The 16,417-nt window shown below is 42.0% G+C and overlaps 1 protein-coding gene across 2 annotated transcripts in view; it reads left to right on the forward strand.

Moving 5' to 3' along the window:
- Positions 1 to 1,862: 1,862 nt before the first annotated feature.
- The window catches only part of flrt1a (fibronectin leucine rich transmembrane protein 1a), a 45,882-nt gene continuing 31,327 nt past the window's right edge, over positions 1,863 to 16,417 (forward strand). The window contains exon 1 of one of the 2 annotated variants that reach the window (XM_086309550.1): positions 1,863 to 2,399. The gene's annotated coding sequence lies outside the window, so the exon portion shown is untranslated. The remainder of the gene's footprint in view (positions 2,400 to 16,417) is intronic. The other variant, XM_086309549.1, reaches the window with a different exon arrangement.

Genomic DNA, 16,417 nt, shown 5'->3' on the forward strand with positions numbered 1-16,417 from the left:
TGAGCTTTAAATGAGCAATATAAGGTCCTTATTAAGATTCACCAAAAGAGCATTACATAACACCCGAGCTCTCACTAAATCTGCAGTATGATTACAATGTAGCCCTGTTAATAGAAAGTCACATTTAGCTATTCAGCAGTTCATTAGAAAAACTGAAACTGAAAAGCTAGCAATGATGAGAAGCAAATAAACACTGTCTTCAAGGACAGCAACACTATCGACCTAAACACATAAGAAACTATGGAGCTGTATTATGACAACTAAGCATATTTAATGCACATAATTAAATGTAGCCTGGCAGCCAAAACACATTTAAAAAGTGCTAACTACGGCACACCAACATCACTAAAACAAGACAGCTGACATTACAGTGAAACATCACTGTTGTGGTAGAGCTATGAGCGCCTCAGCGTGCAGCACAGACAACCACATAATTGAAGAACATAGTCCATAAAGCTTTACTCGTCTTACCAATTGACTGTACAGTAGGTGTGTAAAAAAAAGAAAAAAAGAAATCAAGTGCAGAGCTGCTTTCTGGACCTGCCAGAGCAGCCACAGCAGTGACTGCACCCATCGATGACTTACATGCACATAATCTCAGATAGCTCAGTTGATGATGGGGTAATGTTTCTTGTGACACATGTCTAAGGGCAGCGAGCGCATTCAGCTCAGCACTGACACTGTTTGCCAGGGGCATGCGCCTTTGACAAACAACTCTGACAGCTACAAACAAGCTTTCTTACTCAAAGCACATGTCACAGCATTTTTATGAAAGCGTGGCAGCTTCGGTTGGAGCTCTGTCACTCCACCGTGGGCATCATTCAGATTAGGATTATTAAGCGGCGCATTTCCAAACACAGCAGATATGCATCAAGTGAAGTGATGAGGAATGGCACGGAGCTGAGGAACGACACGACTCAAACAGTTTTTGTTTAGGTTGCGGCTCTCGTTGCCTTTCTGTCAGGCTTTATTTGCCACTCGGATGTTACAGTAATTGTTTCCCCGAGAAGCACTGACATAAATTTGATGCGCTGTGAGCACAGGAGTGTGTGATGGCATTGAAAACTATGAAGAGCTGAATTTTTCATTTCTCAAGGTCCTGCTGAATCATTACAGTAATGCAACAGACTGCTGCTCTGCTCTTATGAGAGCCACTGATTTTTGCATACAGGTTTGCCTTTTACGTATAAAAATCTGCCTCCCACAGAATATAAATTAGGGGCGTGAAACAATATTAAAGCTGTGGAAACAGCATACTTTATGTACGTATAATGAAAGGGAAGGTGAGGGCATGCCAAACCTAAACACGCCAGCTGATTCGTGGACAGCTCTGTAGCTGTATTGGTTTTAGACTGAGATGCAAGCAGCTGCTCTGATTTCAGCCTTGCCAGCGAGCTCCACACTACACAGTGCTCACGCAACTCAGTTCCTCCCACAGAGAGCTGTGGTCCACATCACTCTGGGGACTGGAACAGATTTGAGGGCCACTTTAAAAATGTTCTTTGTCAAGGGTTGGACTAACAGTGCCTGGTTGGACAGAATCATTAACTGGCAAACATGCTTCCCAGATCAGAGTGGAGCTCTAATTACAGTATGATCATCTAATCATAGAGAACAAGGAAAGACAAAAAAGGGACCTCCATTAGTTAAAGAGATAAAGGGAGAATGACTCAGAGCTGCAAGATAGATAGATTTGTGAAATATGCACGGTATGATTCAGTCTCATTCTAATGGCAAATAGAGGAAAAGCGTTCACAAATGTTTCAGCTTGCTCCTCCTTCTCCTTTAATCCTATCCATCCTTTTACGCCTCAGTCTTTCTCTCCTCTGCTCCTCTTCTTCAGTCTCAGTCGGCACATTGGAGTGGATTTCTTTTTTTCTCTCCCTCTTTCAGGAAAAAAATAAAAAAATAAAACAGCGTCTCGGGGGCAATTTATTGAGTGCAAATAGCAGATACAGCTGAGAGCCAGGGTATTTTGGAAAGATGCACGGGTGAGCGGGCACAGACCGGTCCGGTGACTAATTACCATAATAACGCGCACAAGTTCGCCGGCGAGTCAGGCACGTTTTATTTCTCCGTATTTCCATGTAGCCAGTGCCGCAGCGGGGAGATAATCGGGCGGAGGGAGCAGTTACAGAGAGTAGACAGAGGGAGAGAGAGAGAGAGAGGGGAGCTGGCAGCACATGATCACACTGGGTATCCAGTCACTGATCAACTGGAGCGTTCATAATTACGCTGGCGACAACATATGGGAATACAACAAGGCGAGATTGTGGTCACACCTGGTTCTGGAGGACACCGGAGGACCCGTGCGGGGACAGAGGCGGCCAAATCTCGGGGACTTTGCATCAAACAGTCGAGAGAAAAGCGTGGCATTCGAAAGCAGCATCATCCGGTAGGTGAGCCTTGATTGATGTGCGCGGACTGCCAATATGCTTGTCATCATCCGATCTGGAAAAGAGAGAAAGAAATCTGTTTTATGGCGCGTTATAGCCCAACAAGTACCTGACACACACACACACACACACACACACACACACACACACACACACACACACACACACACACACACACACACACACACACACATTTATTTATTTATTTTATTTATTTATTTTTTACTATGCATATATTGGTTTTGTGTTTGTGCCACGGTTCAAGAAGCAATTAGGTCTGTCTGGGAAACAATGCAATCGGCTCTTTGCAAATGCCAAACCACTTGATTGAGGATGCAGGTTTCAGTGGATAGCTGGCAGTTATACACACACATATATATCTAAGCAGTGGTTTTCGATTCGGAGGCCCCGCTTGGATATATATTCAAACAAAAGGGAAGGCACACCATAAAATCTACGGGGATTAGGTGGTGATTGGCGCACATCTACATGCAAAGAAAAACCAGCTTAGTGAAGCAGACAGGCACATCAGGTACATAGCTGAGCTATTTCATATTTACATGTGTAATGTGGATGTGGAGGAACTGTGTGCTTTTTAAATGTGCAACTGAGTCTTGCTGCAAAACAGTCAGTTTACTGAAATCCTGTATACTCCTCAACCCAGCTCCTTGGATGAATCAAGACTGTAAAGTTGGTCAGGTGAGTTGTAAAAGCCCCACCCATTTGCTAAATTTTGACTGACTTGTGTGATAAAGGCTTGTGGACAGAATTGGTGCACATATTCCAAACGCAGCAGCCACTCTCAGGCCATGTATGCCGGTTAAAATGTCATTAAGTTGGGGGAAAGAGATGGAATCAGCACAAGATGTAACAAACTGAAGCCAACAAGAAGAGAAACAGTTGCTTGTGCATTAATAGCTTTTTTCAACTTACTGATTTGATGAACAAAAAAGTGGACAGAATGGGAGAGATTCTAATTTTGCAGGGTCTTTCTGCACCATCAGAATATAAATGTCCTGTATTTGCACAGGTTCCAGTCGTCAATAGATTTTTACACATGAATATGCAGAACCTGTGACAAGTCTTTGGGCTCTGAGGCTCACGTGTTTGAGGAACAGTGCTACTGACTGACTCAGTTTCGGACTCTCTCAAAAGAGGGCCGGCATTCCCCTCCCCCAAATGTATCAGATAAACATTTGCTATGCCAGCTTCATGTTTTAAAAATGTTTCTGTATTTGTAAATGGAAATGGAGAGCCGGATATCCACTGGCTCCTGCAAAAAACACTGCCTATCTGTCTGTTGGATTCTCAGATTGCGTTGCACCAAACTGTGTCTTTAGCAACTCTGAGGAAAACCATTTTCAAGTATTAGTCTCTCTCCATGGAAGGATTTGATGAGGTTGAGCAACCCCATCTTACTTTGACCAAATTTCGCCTGCAGCTTATTGAATAGCCTAGTGAACTTTACAAGCAACCTTTGACAAAAGTCCACAGAGGGGCACTTGATGAGCAGAAATAGAAAAAAAAGGACACACACGAAAAAGGAACTGCACAGGCCTGAGACATGCCTGCTGCAATAACTTAATCTAACCTGTGCACATGGCACTCGAGCGATAGACAAACAGATGGCATCTCCAAAGGAATTCATCTCGTGAAAGTTGGAAGAGGTATTCCTGGATAGGTTACCCTCTGACTTGCTGGCACCGAAGCTTGCGACTGGCAGTGATGATGGCAGGCATGTTGAATGGCCTCACTGATTACATCGCTCACTCTTGTGACTTCTCCACACCTTTTTTTTTGGTAATTTTTTAAAGCCTTAAGAGTCCACGGTGGTTGCTCCGTAGCTGTGATGCTGATGCTGCACAGCGTTGCTGAATTGATTTGCATTTCCTCATCATACATCAATAGAGGCAAGCAATTGAGATTTGCAATTGCACGATGAGCTCGGGCACAATGCGGCCTTTTCCTGTGCTATTAGATGCCCGGTCATTAACATGGTTATTGAATAGTGCGGCTTTCTAATTCATTCTTTTGTGGACGGTGGAGGAGGCACGATATATTGTAGTACGACTGCTTTGTAGCATGAGAGTCTTTGTGTGATGTTTCCAGTGTTATTTGGCGAAGTGATCCTCTGCTACTACAAAACCCAGAGTGGAGCGCAAGGATACAAAAGTTTATTTGGAAGGCACAATACCTTTTATAGCCAGGAGTGTCCAAAGAGTGGCCCACTGTCGCCTGTTGTAACACTGTGAAAACAGTGTATACAGACATTTGTCGGAGCTGCTGTGTTAATTACTTCACTGCATTAAAAGGAAAAAAGATATTTAAGAACAGAATACATTGTAGGATGATTAATGTCTTTGGTGAGATATGTAATAATGTATGGGAGGCCATTCATTATTCCATTTGGCCTCAGGGCTTACTTTCTGTAATGATCAGCTTGCTGTAAGAGTGCCTTACTTGGCAACCTGTGGCAGATCACAAAGTCGTGCTGCTGCTGCCAGTGATAAGCCGGTCCCGAATCATTAGGGCTCATTTCAATTGGCTGTAAATGGAAGGTAACATTACCCGCTGACATATGGCTTATTGATGCTATTGAAGTGTGACTGAGCACGCAATCATTTTGTCCTGGTTCCTTACAGGATTTGTTTGACACCAAAATCGTGCAAAAAAAGGCAAGAAAATAGTACATAGAAGACTTCAGGTAAAGGGCAGCTGGCCACACGTCTGCAACATCGCAGCTTTAACTGAGACCTTGCTTCTTCTTCTTATATTTGTATTTTGTTTTTACCGTCAGAGACAACTCAGTCTCGCTGCAAAGCAACAAAATCACACAGGAGAGATGCAATTCCAGCACATCCTAGCTAGCTGGCCTCAGCTACAGTGCTTCCTGCTCACAGTGGGAATGCACGAACTTCCCGTCCATAAAACATAACAGCACAGCCATTATATTCATGACAGCACAGTCATTATAGGAATGACAGCCTTCCCGCTACCCATTGTTGCCATTAGAGCTGAAAAATTGATGGTTTGCAGTGTATTGAAACCTGTCAGAACACACTGGAGGTGGACCAGGATTAAAACAGCTCATCAAAATAAGTTCAAATTGATTTTGACGGAAAGCACCTATACTCGCTATTGACTCGTGCTGCTAATTGCAAGGTAAGTCATTCCGAGAATCTCACTGTGTTATTTTCAGTGTCATAGTGGTAAAAGAACGCTGATTAGGGACATGCTCGTGTACTAATCGTTATTATTTTTGATGAAACTGAGCGCACTTCAGTTTCTTGCGAGGCCTTAACACGACAAAGCAGTGAGTGTTTGTCATCTGTAGTGTTACAGGCATTGTGGCATCCTTTGTGCTTTCATGCATGCTCTCTTTCAGTAATCAGCGCATTGTTAAAAAACTAGTTTTTCAGCTCCTTTGTAAAGACTTAAAATATCCATAAGGACATGGTGGTTTAGGGATCCGTCATAGTTAAAATGCATTTCCCCCCCCCCCCCCTGCTCTAATGAAAGCCGTTGGTGAACCACATGCCATTTGCAGCAGCACGAGCACAAACACAGTCCCTCTCTTCTTCAGGGAACACATTTAGAGGGGAGGAAGGGAAGTAAAGGAGGTGTAGGCAGAGCTTTCTGGAACCAGCGTGGCTTTCAGTGTCAGTACCCTTGCCACAGGCCTGCGCTGAGCTGGACATCCTCTATCTTTGGCCATGACCACAAATTAATTAGTTGTACATTTGCAGGGTAAACAGCACGTTGAACTACTGCTGACAAAACTGAGGTTCATTGGATTAGTGTTAGTCAGCTGGCTGAGAGACAAGAGAAGGACAGCTTCTGACAGGATGTGCCTCTTTCTGCCTCCAGTTTGTGACATCTCCATGTTACAGTTTTAAACATTCATCTATGTTGCATTCATGTCTTAAATTCTTTCACTCAAATGATAAACACCCATTATCTTAATAATTTTCATGTAAATGAAGGCGTTACCTCACCGTCTTTGTGTGACTTTTTGAGCAGCCATTAGCGTATTTCATTGGAGAAGAGTTGGCAACACCGTCTTTTGTGGATTTACCCAGACATTTATTGTAAACTTCCTGCCATCCTGTGCAGCAGACGCCTGAGTTTTATGAGTGCTATTTATTTGGCAGAGCGCGAACGGCGATATCAGCACATGCACTGCAAACCGAATTCCTTCCAAGGCAAATAAAATATAAAAGGACAGAAAAACATTTCAGATTGTTCACTAATTGCCGTCGATTGTTGTAATGTTGATTGCAAAACAGCTAGCTATACGATATTCTAATGACTCTGTATTAGCCAGCAGAAAATTATAAATGCTTTATTAACAGCTTGCAGTCTTTACTTCTGAAAAAAAGAACAGAAAAGAGATTTTTGTTCAACATCAAGCCTCGCACAATTATGCACAGCAGCTGACGACACCAGCTCTCTATATTGACTCTTTCTGCAAACTGGCATGTAATTGAAATGCCAGCTGAGACGAAATAATTCTTTTCAGGTGCTGTGAAAAAACATTCAAATGTGACATTTTTAAAAATATTTTGGCTCCAAGAATCAAAGTGGAACAACCACAAATGATTACATTCGTGACATAATTCATGGTGGTCTATCCTCACACGAGGGGAACCAGAAATCTCTCCTGTCAAAAAAGGAGTGAAGCCTGCGAGCCAGTTCAGCCAGGTTAACACGCCTCGCTCTCATCACATCAGATTTTGAGCTGCAGAGTTTGCCATCTCTCCATCTGACGTGTCATTGTCAATGCTGCACGCCCTGCACCTCCAACTCCTGTTTCAACCCCTTCACCACCCCAACATCCACCTGCAGGCTCTGAGGGATATTTACTCATAACCTCCCGTTTTCCACGTGATTCACATATTTGCAGGGAGCAGTGAGCTGGGAGCCTTTATTCTGCTGATCTAATCAATCCTTCATTTAAACGTGAGTTGTCTGACTGAAGTGAGAAAAACCCAACGTTTATTTAGGCACACTGAACTAGGGCAAAATGGATTCTCCCAGCTAAACAATGAGAGGAAGATTGCTGTGCTGAACTTCTAAATGGGGACGGAGCTCTCAGGAACGCAACCAAAGTGCTTGTTTTCTTCTTTTTGTCTTAAACCGTCACTAATAGTCCCCCCCCCCCCCTTTGAAGTGGTCAGCCTTTCGTGGAGAGTGATGGTGACGTTGAGGAGTTGGGGAGGCTCAATCTCAATACACATTTGAAAAACAAACTAATGAAGACACTTGGAACATGACGGGTGGTGCAGATTGGGTGGGGGACTTGGGGGGTGGCGTAATCCACCACTGCTGTTACTCTTAACAACCAGTCCTTTTGGTAAATGTGGAAAAGGCTTCAGCTCGTCTTCTAAAATGGATTCTAGGTGCAAAAATGAGAAATTGGCAATTTAATGATATCATTAGAAAAGACCAGACAGGAACTGTTCTTCCTCTCCTGCTATGCCTCAGTCTAGTCTTACTGCGTGTGCACTGCATATCTTTTTCTGATTGCATCAGCTGTGTTGGTGATATAACCATTTACTGTGGTTGGAGGCTACACGAACAAAGCTTCCTGCATTAATTTTGTCCATTTCAGTTGTTTGTACATCTACCATTTTCACAGGGAAAAAAAGCCTCTTGATGTTTCGGTCTTTGAAAAAACAGGAAGCAGGTTTAACACGGTGACGTTCAGAACAGTGCTACTTTGGCCGCGCATGCAGAGCGACCAGTTCACGGACAGATGAAAGCTCGGCGCAGATGAAAGCTGCGCGAGGATGTGGGGTCATCACCGCGCTGTCACCGCCCAATAGCTGGCTTTACTTTCGGAATAAGCGATATTCTAGAGTCTCCTGAATTGAATGTCGAATAACAATAGTTGTGGGAACAGACATCAATGGCTTGAAGCTGCTCGTGTGAGCGTACTGAGCTGGAATAAAATCACAATTTGTCGGTCTCAAAAGAGCCTGTGTTGCTCATCCACAGGCAATATTATTTCCTCCTTCATACATTGTATTGCCATGTTGAGAGAGTGAAAAAGCAAATTCTTTCAATTTTCATTCATTCTTCATTTTAGTAACAGGCTCAGGGTACACATGATGAAGGAGATCTAGTGTAGATAAAGTCTGGAAGAAGTAATGAAAAAAAATCCAAACTTCTGCCTGGAAGAAACGCTAGTGAAATAGAAGAAAGGCACACTGATACTGATATCTTATGAACAATATGTAGCTCATAACTGCTGTTATACAACACAGAGCGCCACTGCTGCACAGGAAAACACTGCTTATGTTAGGATGATGGTGCAGTTTTGTACATGTTCATGCTATCCTAGATTTTTTATAGTGTATCTCAGGCAAAATTGTTGGGATTTGAGGTCTAAGGTGAAGCTCGCATACTGATAATTATTATCTGAGTGAGTGATTTTCAAAGTCGATTTAAAAAGGCTAAGACCTTTCGAGTCTAAAATGCAAAAACAGCAGCCGTTAATGGTGTTTTTCTCAAATACGCTGCGGTGCTAAATGAGACATGAAGTAGGCTTTCTGAGGCCCCAAAGTATTGACACCGCTGAATCCAACGCTAGTCTCTGAATGTATCTTTTAAACCTTCTTGTTTGCTTTAAATCAAAGAAACAAGTATCTTATGAAAAGCCTAAGCTTGTGGGCTTAGTTTTGTTTGTCAGTAATCAAGCTTGATCCCACATCTCCTGACAAAATATACACAAAAAAAGAAATGGCAGAGCCACCCAAGCTTCAAAAGGCTGCTCAGATGTGAACTATAGAATGAGCAAAAATGAATTAAATATTAAACGTTTCCCATGAGATGAAACGTGATTGGCGGGTGAAGCCGCATGTGTCTTGTCCACTCGTGTAACATGAAAGGTTTAAAGAACTCTACTAATCTGTAAATCTGCCGCAGCTGAGCAAAGAATATATGGAACAACTTCACATCAAATCCAGTGTGCTGAGATACAGTGTTTTCCAAAATAACAGCAGACATGCTGCTGACCTTTTTTTTTTTTCCCTTATAGTAATTTACTCTGTGGCTGTTGATTGATGGCCTCCAAGTCAGAGAGAGCAATCATGACATCAGATTTTATACAGTATGTTTTTAGTGCAGCGGTGCTCCTTTAAGGCTTCACAACAATCTTCATTCATCACACGCAAGTGGAAAACAAGCTTTTGCTAAAAACAAAAAACGCACATACACACACACAAAAAAACGGATGCGTCATTTTCCTGCTGTTTACTAGTCGTTGTAGTTTGAGGGAACAACCCATTGCACCCCTCCCTCCACCATTTACTTCCTGTGCTCATGAAGATGAGGCCATCAAGATGAGACCTTTTGCATCCCATTTTTCACTCGCATTGATGAATTTGTATTTCCATCATATTTTGGAACCTGTTTGTCATTGCGCCTGCTTAATTAGAGGAGGAAAAGTGAATCCGAACCCAAAGGGATGACTGTTTTTGTTCTGGCTAAAATGAGCCTTTTTTTCCCCTCCCAAGGAGCTTCTCTTTCTACAGTGGAGCTTTATTTTTCCCCAGTCTGTGCTAATTAGTCGGAGGAGCACTGTAATGAATACTGCAACAGGCGATGGGTAAATGTGTAGTCCTCTGCAAACAAAGCAATTCAAAGTATGCATAAAATACCACGTTGCTGTATACGGTTAATGTCACGGGAAACCCTAGGGTGCACTCATTTGGACTAATGTATTAGGAATCACTGTGTTGTGGCCTGCATATTTAGCAACTTTGCCATCAACATGAAAAATGGTTAGTCATATTTCCCTTCCACATCACGCTCGCCTTCTCGCTCCTTTTTCCTTCAATGTCGTTTTCTCCTTTTCTCTGTGATGTCGACCCCTCTTCTTTTGAGCTGCTGTGTTTTTTTTTTGTTATCATCAGAGAGACAAATGAGAAACAAGAAAGAAAGAGAGCCTCGGGGCTCGTGTCCTCACATCATCGCCACCCCCTTTATCTCTCCCCGCACTCCTTCTCCTTCTCTATCCTCCATCTTTCCGTCTTCCTGAGTGACAGCTGGCAGCCAGTAGGGTACAGTGGGCATGCCAAACCAAGTGCAGATATTTGCCAAGTGACTTGAGAAAATACACATTTGAACGTGACTGACTCATGCATGCTGTGGATCCTCCTTTTGCTGCTCTTTTATTTCTTTTCGGATAGCTCAAACAGCGTGTGCGGCGCGCATTACACTCCTCGGCTGCCCACGGATCTTTGTGGTCATTAAAACATGTACGTCCGCAGAAGGCTTGTAAATGAATCCGTTGGGACGGTCTTGAAGCAGAGGCCGCGAAGGCAGCTGCCATAAAATTGAGCTTTGAAAGCGCAGCATGTGGACAAGAAATGATTAAAAAAAAACAGTTGCACGTGTATTGATTTTAAAATTTTGAATTTTGTTGGAAACACATTCATTCGTGATGGAGGAAGACTACTCGCTTAGAATTTGACTCAAATTAAAGAGTAATTGACCTCTAATGCTGTGACTCCTGCACATTTACAGAGCTTCACACTCCAAACAGCACAGCTTCAGCTTAGCCGAGTCTTATATCTTATCACTCAGCATGCCATATGTGACATGCTGAGTTGTAAGTGGTGTTGAAAAACACGAGGAGCTGCCATGAAAAAGGAGGATTATTCTTTAATAATTTTCATAGAATTCCCTAACGGCAGGCTGCTTTCTTTTCATTCCTTTGCCCTAAATGGGAATTGACATTTGGGTCAGGTTCTCTGGGTGATGAAGAGCGAACAGAGGTTCTGAAAATCCAAGATTAGTGTTGCATGGAGGCCTGATTGATGAATTTTACAGCAGTTTATGGAGGTGCACAGGTCAGTGATTGCAAACAGGGAATTACAGGAAAAAAACGATTGCCTACATAGAGAGTACAAGAAAATCAAAGCATACAAGAGAAAGGGAAACACACGCGGACACTCACACACACACACACACACACATACACATCACATGCCCACGGCGAATATCAATCTGTAATCTGGGATTATTCTAGTACAGAAGGAGGGCATTTCCAGCACTTTATACTATGTGGGAATACACAAAATGCACAAAAAAGACAAAAAAAAGACAAAACACAAATCTGAACCTTGAGGGATAAAGCAAGACAGACGGTAATGAAAAATCAGTGATACAGAGATTTGTTGTTTTGCTTTGATGGGCGAGACAGACAGATAGAGGGAGAGGGAGAATCCAATTCTGAGCCCCCGAAACAACAGCAACAATAATCCGCTGGAGGCAAGAGACACTTCACAGACGTTTCAGTATACATCTGATTTCTGCACGAACGTTCTATTGGTGCCATTAGCACGAGTTCAACATCCAGCATCATAACACTGATTGCTCCAATAACAGTTGGGACATTTGTATAATTATCCAAACAGACAGGAAGCCTTTACACTACATGGCATTATGTGGCTTTGCAGCGCAGTGAAAGCTGGTGGAAAAGAGGCTGCTTTATGACATATAAAAGAGAGGCTGGTGGCGAATGGTGGAGCAGAACAGGGAGAGACTGCTGCTCTTTATGGTGGAGACATCTTGGTAATTAATCAGCATCAATTTTGATAATGGAGAAAGAGCGTAGATCTAATAAAAAAAAATACACACAGGAACATTTTCTTCCCATTTTGTAAATAACTAAAATGAAAAACTTTGGGGTTTAGCTCAATGGGCAGCCAAAACAAGACTAATTAATCTCATCTAACAGAGAAGAATACATGTTTGCGAGTTCCAGTCTTGATCCTTATTCTCTTCACTTAAATTATATGTTTGAGATTCCTTCCCAGACGCCTTAACGCCCACTCACATCCTGGGCCATCTGATCTCAGGAATTCGCATGGTAAGGTGGGGCCAGGTTTCACAATGAACTCGCCCGAAACTCTGGCTGATTGGGACCCACACCCAGTTTCACACCTTGGGTCAGGCGATTAGAGGATCATCAGGGGGTCCTTTTGTCCCTCTGTGGGGGGTTACTCCCACTAGGTTTATATCTGGGACTCTCCACCATTTGACCTTAGAACTGAGGAAGCTTCTCGGATGAGAGGTGAAACGTCTTCAAGTAACTTAAAGAAGTCCAGACGCTTTTCTTTGCAAGCTCCTTTGACTACGATGACCTGGATAACTGAGAACCTTCACAGATAAATTATATGTAGTTTTTTTGGTCAGTTGTGGTGTGCACTAAAAGCAGAGAGGCTATACTGGTGTAGCATGGTGGCCTGCTAATGCTGCTCCACACTCAAATCATTTAAGTCACACTTGGGTTTCAGTGGTCATTGGGATTCCTTTTTACAAGCCCACTGATCAATCAGTCTCGTAATTCAATCTCCCCCGGTCAATCGTGTTTATATGAATAATTCACAAACCATCACAGAAAGCTCGGTGAACTGGCTCACAAGTAGGACGCTGCCCTTTAATAGCGGGGAGACGTGAATGCAATAAGTCCAAAGGAAAACCAGATAACATGAAAATGCCCGTCTAGCTGGGTGCTGCTGTGGGTTTGAACTTTCACCTCTATGAATTTTATGGATGAAAAGCTGTTTCCTCTCAGCTTTCTAAACTTTCAAGCGTAAATGCTCACAGAGCCCGAGTGTTGCCCACACTCCGCCGCTGTAGCTCTGCTGTGGAGTTTCAAAATAAAGGCAACCTTTTGATTACAGTCTGTGAAATCGAACTATTAAAGTTCTCAAATTGTTCCTGAGTTTTTACCTGTAAAAATCGTTATCAAATTTTTTTTATTTATATATTGATAGTTGTTTGTATTTGTTTTTTTCTTCTTCACCATTTTTGATTCATTGATGTGCAAAATTATAACAGATTCTGTGCACCGCGACATGGACACGTTTGAGATTTGAGTCGCTCATGCAACTCTAAAGTGACGCTCACGATTTAGATGAATCATCTGCATTCTCGAGTTCCTATAAATATTAAATATAACCTCTTAAAAAGTGCTCGTTGTCATTTTTAGTATTCAGTTTTAGTGTATGGAGAAATTAAGCCAGATTTTCAGGGGCTTTGTGTTAAACACACAAAATTAGGGCAGGAAGATAATTAAAAGAGGAGGAGGATTAGTTGGATAAAATTATATTTAAATATAGAATAATAAGCCTCTGTAATGGTGCTGTAACTTGATTGTACAACAGTAGTACGAGTTGGCGCAGTGCATTTAGCGGTTTAATATATCACATTGCATGTAATTACTGGGACTGGTGTATTATAAAAGTCAGAGTTTCACAATTTCATCTCTTTAACATGACAAATGACAAATGCATTACATCACTGGGCTGTATTACGTATATTTTTTACATGATAAACTACCACATTTGCAAGTGCAAATTTATGCCAATAGCTTTGTTTCCCCCCAGTTTCCTGTTTCAGATTAATGCCTCTCATTTAGCTCTTGCATGCAGCCAGCCTATGCCAGTCACATGCAGCATCCGTCTGTTCTATACTTTGCGGCACAAATGCAGAATCAGAGCCTGTTGCACCGCCCACACTAGGTCAGATTACAGCGACACATCAGTCGCTCGCGGTGTGGACGCACTGTCAGAGTGCAATAACTGCCAGCCCACACAGACGGTGCCCAGATGGACAGGTTTACTGTTTCTGATTTCCTTCCCTCCTCCTGCCACTGAACAGTCCTCTCCCTCTGCTTCAGGCTTTGTGCTTTGTGAAATGAAGTGCGATGATCAATTGCGCTGAAAATTTCTCAGAAGGTTTAAAATGGAGTTCCGTGGCCCCGGCCTGCCTGCTGAATTTTTTAACTTGTGCACTGTGCACAAAGACAAATGACTACCCTTTATGGAACTGCCTTAAGCAGTCTGATTATTATACTGTAGGAGTTTAATATTAAAGAGGAGAGTTGTTAAATATACAAAAACATAACATGTTGTGATTTATGATCTTTGTGGTAAATTTGATCATATCTTTTTTATGAAACTATCTGGTTTCTCTGGGGTTTTTTTTAAACTAATAAAACAGAAGTCCTATGCATGTATTTTAACAGCGTCACAGTTGGTCATGTGGCCATGGATTTCTTCCAGTACACACACTTTCTGAGAATAAAGGAATTGGATTGGAGATTAAAAAATACCAGGAAAACATAAACTTTCTTGACATTTAGGTTATTGGTTTTGTGACTGCAGAGAAGGTTTATGGCAGGGAGCTTTCTCAGAGGCCAAAAGAAGACAAAGAAAGCTAATCTCACTTAGAAGGGTAAAATCAGCTTTAAACCTAATGAAGTATTATACTGGGGTCAATGAGGTAGAGGCACTGCAGTGAGCACACACAGCGTGCATGCATGTGTGTATGCACAGTTTGTGTGAGTGCGCTTTGTTATATGAGTGGGGGTTTGTTTGTCAGGGGGTTGCAGTGATAATGTTGGCATCATCAAGACGTGAAGTCTTTCAAGGGAGATTGAGCAACGTTAGGGTGTAAGGGCAAGAGAGAGTAACGTCTACTTCCAGGACTTTCCACACAGTAGAACTAACAGCAGCTCTGGGAGGCTGTATTTATGCACTTGGAGCTAACAAAGCTGGACTTTTAATCAAAGTTATTACAATTTCTCCTCAGGGAAACAGGAATACATGTATGCGAAAAAAAATTGTTAGGGGGTTCTTTTTGCTCACTTTTGCTTGAGTTGTGACAATAAACGCTTTGCACTTTACCCCGCCACGTTCTCGTCCTTTCACGTGGTGTGCTTATCTTTACTGCTCAAATGTTGTGGACCGCTCTGCCAGTTTTTGTATTATCGCAAACCACACAAACAGAATTTGGGTAAACGTTGTGCGATCGTGTGTGAAAATGAACATTTAATCTTTTTCCACCCCCCAATCTGGCCCTCTGCTGACATTTTAAATACTTATGCAATGCAAGTAACATAAATTATATGATGACAGTATTTGAAAACTGCAATGATATTTATACTATATATATAGTGAGCAACATACAAATGTAGACTAATCTTATATAGTAATGTGTTCATGTGTTTTTTACCTCAAGAGTTAGTGGAGACCAAAAAGGAGGTAGGGTACATATTGGGCTTTAAATAGGATCCTAGATAAATAATTGAGTTGAACTGCAACTTGCATGTTTTTGCTATATCAGCTTTCAGGTGATAATATATTATGTTGGGTTTACAGCGTGTTTGTGCCTGAAGTGAAGAGAAAGAGGCCCGAGTGCAGTTTTTAGCTCGTCAGGTTGAAGGACACATGGGCTCATGCCACAGCAAAGGCATCCACTGATTGTCCGTCCTTCTACAATTCAAAAGGATTGCTACAGGATTGGTCCGAGTTTAATCAAACTTCATCAATGATTACCTAATGGGTCCTAACCCAAACTGTTCTCAAGGCTTTACAGGCACTTTTCCATTTTCTCTGCGTAGCCTTCATGCTCATTACTTCCACTTTCTCCAATTCCTCCTCCTCATGTACTGAACAGTATTCAATTTAGATCATTTAGAAAAGCTAACACAAGATTCTCAATGCGTAAGACCAACCTGCACAAAAACATAAAGAACTTCCAAATGATGTGATACCTTGAAATACCTTGTAACCTATTAGATCAATCAGGATTTTAATTTTCATGATAATGGAGGGAGTGGCTCCTACATTAGAAAGGTGTGCCATAATCACCATTATGGTAACATCAGTAATACTGTTGAAGTGTTTATTCTCTTTAATGCTTTTTTGGGGCCATTGTTACCACTGACCATGTAGTCATAATCCTCCTGAACTCAAACAAGATTCATTTGTCCTGGATATGACTGTTTTTAAGTCTCATTAGCCTGTGCAACACAGCCGACCAATGACAAGAGAGATCATCACTTTTTCTGTACTTCACATATTACCATAACCTGAGAACAATGAGCAAACTGTAATTTTCATAACAAAAACCAGGTTAATACAAACCACTTCATAGAAAATGAACATCAACATAGTGAATTCATTGAACTATAGTCTGATTTTCAATTACTTCTATTAACAGTC

The sequence above is a fragment of the Aulonocara sp. 'chitande type north' Nkhata Bay genome, linkage group LG10 (genome assembly GCF_057382095.1).
Source record: "Aulonocara sp. 'chitande type north' Nkhata Bay isolate Kocher_YH1m ecotype deep benthic linkage group LG10, A_spYH_male_GT1.1, whole genome shotgun sequence".
In the NCBI taxonomy this organism is placed as follows: Eukaryota; Metazoa; Chordata; class Actinopteri; order Cichliformes; family Cichlidae; genus Aulonocara; species Aulonocara sp. 'chitande type north' Nkhata Bay.